Genomic DNA, 6,194 nt, shown 5'->3' with positions numbered 1-6,194 from the left:
TGCAGAATGGTCCTGGGTGCACAGGGACACTGCCCGGCTGTGGGTGACGGGACAGGCATCGCAGGCAGAGGGAAGAGCAAGTGCGAAGGCTGTGAGGAGGGGGTGGGCTCCGGGGCTCAGGTGCCGCAGTGTGAGGAGGGGACGTCCCAGAAGCAGGGCAGAGACCCCTCGGGGCCTTGAAGGCCAAGGTCCAGGCATAGCTGTTCCTTCAGTGAGAAGGGAAGCCACGGGACGGGAGTGTTCCCAACGTTAGTCATTATTAGTAATTGTTCTGCTCATGATAGCCTCATTTCCCCTGGAGAAACATATCCCTTTCTCTCCTTTCTCCCGGGGTGTATTAGTCAGCTTTCCATTACCACAACGGAACATCTGAGACTACTGACACTTTAAAAAAGTTAAAGATGGGGCCGGTGCTGTGGTGCAGCAGATTAAAGCCCTGGCCTGAAGTGCCAGCATCCCATATGGGCGCCAGTTCGAGTCCTGGCTGCTCCACTTCCAATCCAGCTCTCTGCTGTGGCCTGGGAAAGCAGTAGAAGATGGCCCAAGTCCTTGGGCCCCTGCACCCACATGGGAGACCAGGAAGAAGCCCCTGGCTCCTGGGTTAAGATCGGCGCAGCTCCGGCCATTGCGGCCATCTGGGGAGTGAACCAGCGGATAGAAGACCTCGCTCTCTCTCTCTCTCTCTCTACCTCTCTCTGTAACTCTGTCTTTCAAATAAATAAAAATAAATCTTTAAAAAAAATAAAAAGGTTGAAGAATCCAGTGACAGAGAGAGAGCACACATGAGGGTGTTTCCATTCACTGGTTCATTCCTCAAATAACCGTGAGGGGTGGGGTTGGGCCAGGTCAAAGCCAGGAGCCCCGAACTCCATCCGGGTCTCCCATGTGGGTGCAGGGGCCCAAGCACTTGACGTACCTCCACTGCTTTCCCAGGTGCATGAGCAGAGAGCCGGACTGGAACCGGAGCAGCCGGGACTTGACCTGGCACTCCTCCATGGGATGCTGGCATTGCAGGTGGCACTTGGTTCGCCAGGCCAGACCACTAACTTCATAAAGAGAAAAGGTTTACTCAGCCCAAGGTTTGGGAGTTCAAGTTCAAGTCTGGCCTCTCGTGAAGGTGAAGCTGGCGGACAGCAAGGGCAGAGCATGCATGGAGGAGGGTCGTGTGGCCAGCCAGGAAGCAGTGGAAGTGACCAGGCCACTCGGGCCTTTAGGACAAGCCTGTCATGGGATCTCCCTCCCAGGCACACCCCCATGACCAAGGGCCTCTCACTAGGCCCCCGCCTCCCTGACACCATCATCGGGCCACCCTCCGAGCACCATTGAGGTTCGGCTTCGGGGTTTAACGTGCAGCACGAGTTCAGGAACCGAATCACCTTCTACCCAGAGCCGCCTGGTCCACTGGGCTGTGTGCTGGCCCCTGGCCTTCCCCCCTACACCTGGGGACTTTACTTGGAGAACTTCGGTCGGGGAGTGCAGTCCGAGGCTGGGAAACCATCGCTTTCAGACACACGGAGGAGGGAGTCACTGCGTTCACTTTGTTCTGAACTTTGAGAACTGTTAGATGAACGCAGGTCAGGCTGAGACAAATACGGAGTCAAGCCACGGCCTGTGACACCGGCATCCCATGCGAGTGCAAGTTCAAGTCCCGGCTGCTCCATTTCCGATCCAGCTCCCTGCTAATGCACCCGGGAAAGCAGTAGAGGATGGCCCAAGTGCTTGGACCCCTGCACCCATATGGGAGATCTGGATAGAGCTCTTGGCTCCTGGCTTCAGCTTGGTCCAGCCTTGGTCATTGTGGCCATCTGGGGAGTGAACCAGTAGATGGGAGAATCTCTTTCTCTCTCTCTTTAACTCTGCCTCTCAAATAAATCTAAAAAAAAAAAAAAAAAAAAAGCATGGGCTTAAAGCAAAAATCTATGAACAGAATTGAAACAATAGAGAAAACCGGTTTAGAGCTTGGGCTCGTCTGCCTGGGATTCAAATCCGGACCCGCCAGGAGGTTCGGGGTGAGCTCCGCACCTCTCTCCTGCTCAGGCGACTGAACGAGGGCACCCAGGGGATCTGAGAAGGCACAAAAGGGCCGCCTCCCGGTGGCGGGGCGACCTCAGAGAGGCTGGGGGAATGAAGTAGAAGATGAGCTTGCAGGCCAGCGAAGACACCACGCGGGACACCGCACTGTATCAGAGGGCCTGGGTTCAAGTCCCGGCTCCGCTCTCATTTGCAGCTCCCTGCTAATGCGCCCTGGGAGACAGCAGGTGACCCACGTGGGAGACCTGGCTGGAGTCCCTGGCTGCTGACTTCACCCTGGCCCAGCCCTGGCTTTTGCAGGCATTTTGAGGGGTAGGAAGTGGGGGGCGGAGGGGGTGCGAATCAATAGATGGAAGATCGCTATCTGCCTTTCAAATAAACAAAAAAAAATTTTTTAAAGACAGTTTATCTTGCGGCAAAAGAGTGTTCACGGTGTACACAAGTATTTGCATATTTTTTCCCGAGTCAGGGTTAGGAGGCCTCCCTCCGGATCCCAGGATATAGAAAATCACCATATTTAAAGAGGACATTTTGTGAAACTCAAAATAATAGAAAGACAAACACTGCACTTTGTTCCTTTTCTGCTCCAAACTCATCCGGCCGCCTTGCTCAGCCAGGATTGCCCCCCACCTCCCCGGCCGGGGCTCTCCACCACCCTGGGTTCCAAGAGCACCGCGGCGAGCAGACACACCCCCTGCCAGGTTCCCTAACACACGGCAGGGTTCGCGGGAAGCTTTTAGAATGACAGAACGAAACACGGCCAGCCCTTGCATCCGACCTCCGGCTTTGCCTTTGGACCCTGGCGATCCCCAAGCTGCAAACTGGGCTACTGAACAAAGTCCCAAGGTCAAGGTTCTTTCCCAGATGGACCACGACCTATTTCCCCTGCCTCCTCGCCTAACTCCCTCCCACACAAAGCTGCACACCCCATTCCCGGAACAAGTCTTTGCACGTGCTACTTGTCCCTTAAGACTCTGATCCCATGCCACCTCCTCCAGGAAGACAGCCGTCTGTCAGGGTCTCTGCTCCCGGGGTCGGATGAGCGTGTGCTTTGCATCACAGGGGCTGCGAACTGGACAGGCCCTAGTGCCAACTCTCAGAGGGACAATGCTTCTCCACGCCGCTAGAGGGCGCTTGCAAAACCCCTACGGGACTTCCCGGTCTGAAACCCCCGGTGACTCCCGGTGGTTCTTAGGACGGAACAGTTCAGGCGCCCACGCGGTTGAGGTCCTGAGCGGGCCCCTTGTGCCTTCTGAAACTTTGAGCCGGGGCACTCACCCCTCCAGGCTGGCGGTGCATTAAGGTTGCAAGCCTAGAGTCCCTTCTGTGCACCTGCCGTCTGCAACTCCCGCCCTCCAGCCTCTCTTGAGGCTCCCATTGGCCGAGCTGACAGGAAGCTGGAGGTGAGGAATGCGGGTTGTGGTCCCCAAAGTCAGCTTCCCAGGCTGGGACCAGTCCCAGGAGCACAGCCCCGGAGTGGGCCTGGGACGGCAATTTGTAAGCAGCCAACATATTCATTATTTTTTCATGTTTCCATTCTACTTTTTTTTTTTAATTTTTTTTTTTATTTATTTTTTTAAATTTTTTTGACAGACAGAGTGGACAGTGAGAGAGAGAGACAGAGAGAAAGGTCTTCCTTTGCCGTTGGTTCACCCTCCAATGGCCGCTGCGGCCGGCGCACCGCGCTGATCCGATGGCAGGAGCCAGGATCCAGGTGCTTTTCCTGGTCTCCCATGGGGTGCAGGGCCCAAGCACTTGGGCCATCCTCCACTGCACTCCCTGGCCACAGCAGAGAGCTGGCCTGGCAGAGGGGCAACCGGGACAGAATCCGGCGCCCCAACCGGGACTAGAACCCAGTGTGCCGGCGCCGCTAGGCGGAGGATTAGCCTAGTGAGCTGCGGCGCCGGCCCATTCTACTTTTTAAAAGCTTGTTCATTTGAGAGTGAGCGAGCGGGCGCACTCCCACCTCTGGCTCGCTCCCTAAGTGCCTGCAGCGGCCCCAGCCTGGGGCAGGAGCCGGAAACAGAGAACTCAGCCCACTTCTGCGGGAGGCAGGGACCCGCGTACCCCAGCATCATGGCTGCCCCCGGGAAGCTGGAGTCAGAGCGGAGCTGGAAATAGAACCCAGGCCCTCTGAGGTGGGACGCAGGCATCTCACCTGCTCTGCCAAACACCGGCCTCCATTACTGTTGTCATTCCTGTCGCTGAATTTCTCATGGGGCGGCGCTATGGTGCATCAGGTAAAGCTGTCACCCGTGGTGCCGGCATCCCATATGGGCGCCGGTTCGAGTCCCGGCTGCTCCTCTTCCGATCCAGCTCTCTGCTGTGACCTGGGAAAACAGAAGATGGTCCAGGTGCTTGGGCCCCTGCACCCACCTGGGAGACCCAGAAGAAGCTCCTGGCTCCTGATCAGCGCAGCTCCGGCCATTGTGGCCAATTGGGAAGTGAACCAGCAGAAGAAAGATACCCCCCCCCCCGCCTCTCCTTCTCTTTCTGTATAACTCTGACATTCAAATAAATAAATAAATAAATCTTAAAAAAAAGAAGAAGAAGAAGAAGTGGAGCAAGTGGGACACAAACTGGTACTTATATGGATGCAGGCACTACAGGCTACAGCTTAACCCGCTACGCAACAGTGTTGGCCTTGTGAATAAATAAACCTTTAAAAACAACAACAACAACAACAGGGGGCCGGCGCTGTGGCTCACTAGGCTAATCCTCTGCCTGTGGCGCGGGCACCCCGGGTTCTAGTCCCGTTCAGGGCGCCGGATTCTGTCCCGGTTGCCCCTCTTCCAGGCCAGCTCTCTGCTGTGGCCTGGGAGTGCAGTGGAGGATGGCCCAAGTGCTTGGGTCCTGCACCCCATGGGAGACCAGGAGAAGCACCTGGCTCCTGCCTTCGGATCAGCGCAGTGCACCGGCCGCAGTGCGCTGGCTGCTGCGGCCATTGGAGGGTGAACCAACGGCAAAGGAAGACCTTTCTCTCTGTCTCTCTCTCTCACTGTCCACTCTGCCTGTTAAAACACACACACACACACACAACAAAGACTTGCATCCCATATCCGAGCCTGGGTTGGAGTCCCGGGGCTGCTCCCACTCCAGGTTCCTGCTAATGTGCATCGCAGGAGGAGCGGCGAGGGCTGAAGTACGTGGGTCCCTGCCCTCCACAGGGAGACAGGCGGAGTTCCCAGCTCAGGGTTTTCGCCAGGCCCAGGCTGTGTGTGAGTGTGGGGAGCACATCAGTGGGTGACTGCGTCTCTGTGTCTCTGCCTTTTGAAAAACAAAAGTTGGTGAGGGGGTTGAGTCAGCAAAGAAATTTGGATTGGACTGGTCAGAGAAGCCGAGAGAAAATGAGTTTCTCTGGAACTTTCTGGAAGAGCCACAACCCTTCCACGCAGCCTGGAGCTGGCTCACAGGAGTGACCGGGGCTAACGGTTCAAGTCTCAGCCCTGGAGGAAGTCGGCCATCTGAGCCCACCGATTATTCATTCAACAAATGCTGAACCCCTCCTCTGAGTCGGGCAGTGGGGGCTACACAGCGCTAGCCCCGGCTTCCGGAGACCCAAAGTCCAGAGGCAGAGGCAGATTCATTCCCCAGACGGCGATGGTCCCCGTGGTCAGAGCAGATATGGCGACGGCCCCAAGGAGGCAGCTCCCTGGCCTGCTCTCCAGTGGCGGGAGCACCTGCGCAGAGCCTGGAGGCAGGGTGAGTGCCACCAGGGAGAGGGCGAGGAGGGGGACGAGGGAAAGCATTCTGGGTGGAGGGAGCCACACAGGCTGAGGCCTGGGCACGAGCGGACGTGTGTGACGCCTACAGTGAACCCGCACCGCTCAGGGCAGCTGGGATGGAAACGTACATGACGGGGGCCGGTGCTGTGGCGTAACGGCTAAAGCCACCACCTGCAGTGCTGGCATCCTATATGGGCGCTGGTTCGAGTCCCGGCTGCTCCGCTTCTGATCCAGCTCTCTGCTATGGCCTGGGAAAGCAGTGGAAGATGACCCAAGTGCTTGGGCCCTTGCACCTGGTGGGAGATCCGGAAGAAGCTCCTGGCTCCTGGCTTCGGTCTTGCCCAGCCCTGGTCACTGTGGCCACCTGCGGAGTGAACCAGCAGATGGGAGAAATTTCTCTCTCTGTCTCTACCTCTCTTTGTAACTCTGGCTTTCAAA

The sequence above is a fragment of the Oryctolagus cuniculus genome, chromosome 18 (assembly GCF_051225735.1).
Source record: "Oryctolagus cuniculus isolate XC-2025 breed Fujian yellow rabbit chromosome 18, ASM5122573v1, whole genome shotgun sequence".
In the NCBI taxonomy this organism is placed as follows: Eukaryota; Metazoa; Chordata; class Mammalia; order Lagomorpha; family Leporidae; genus Oryctolagus; species Oryctolagus cuniculus.
The sequence above is the reverse complement of the archived record's forward strand: the minus strand, read 5'-3'. Positions refer to the sequence as shown.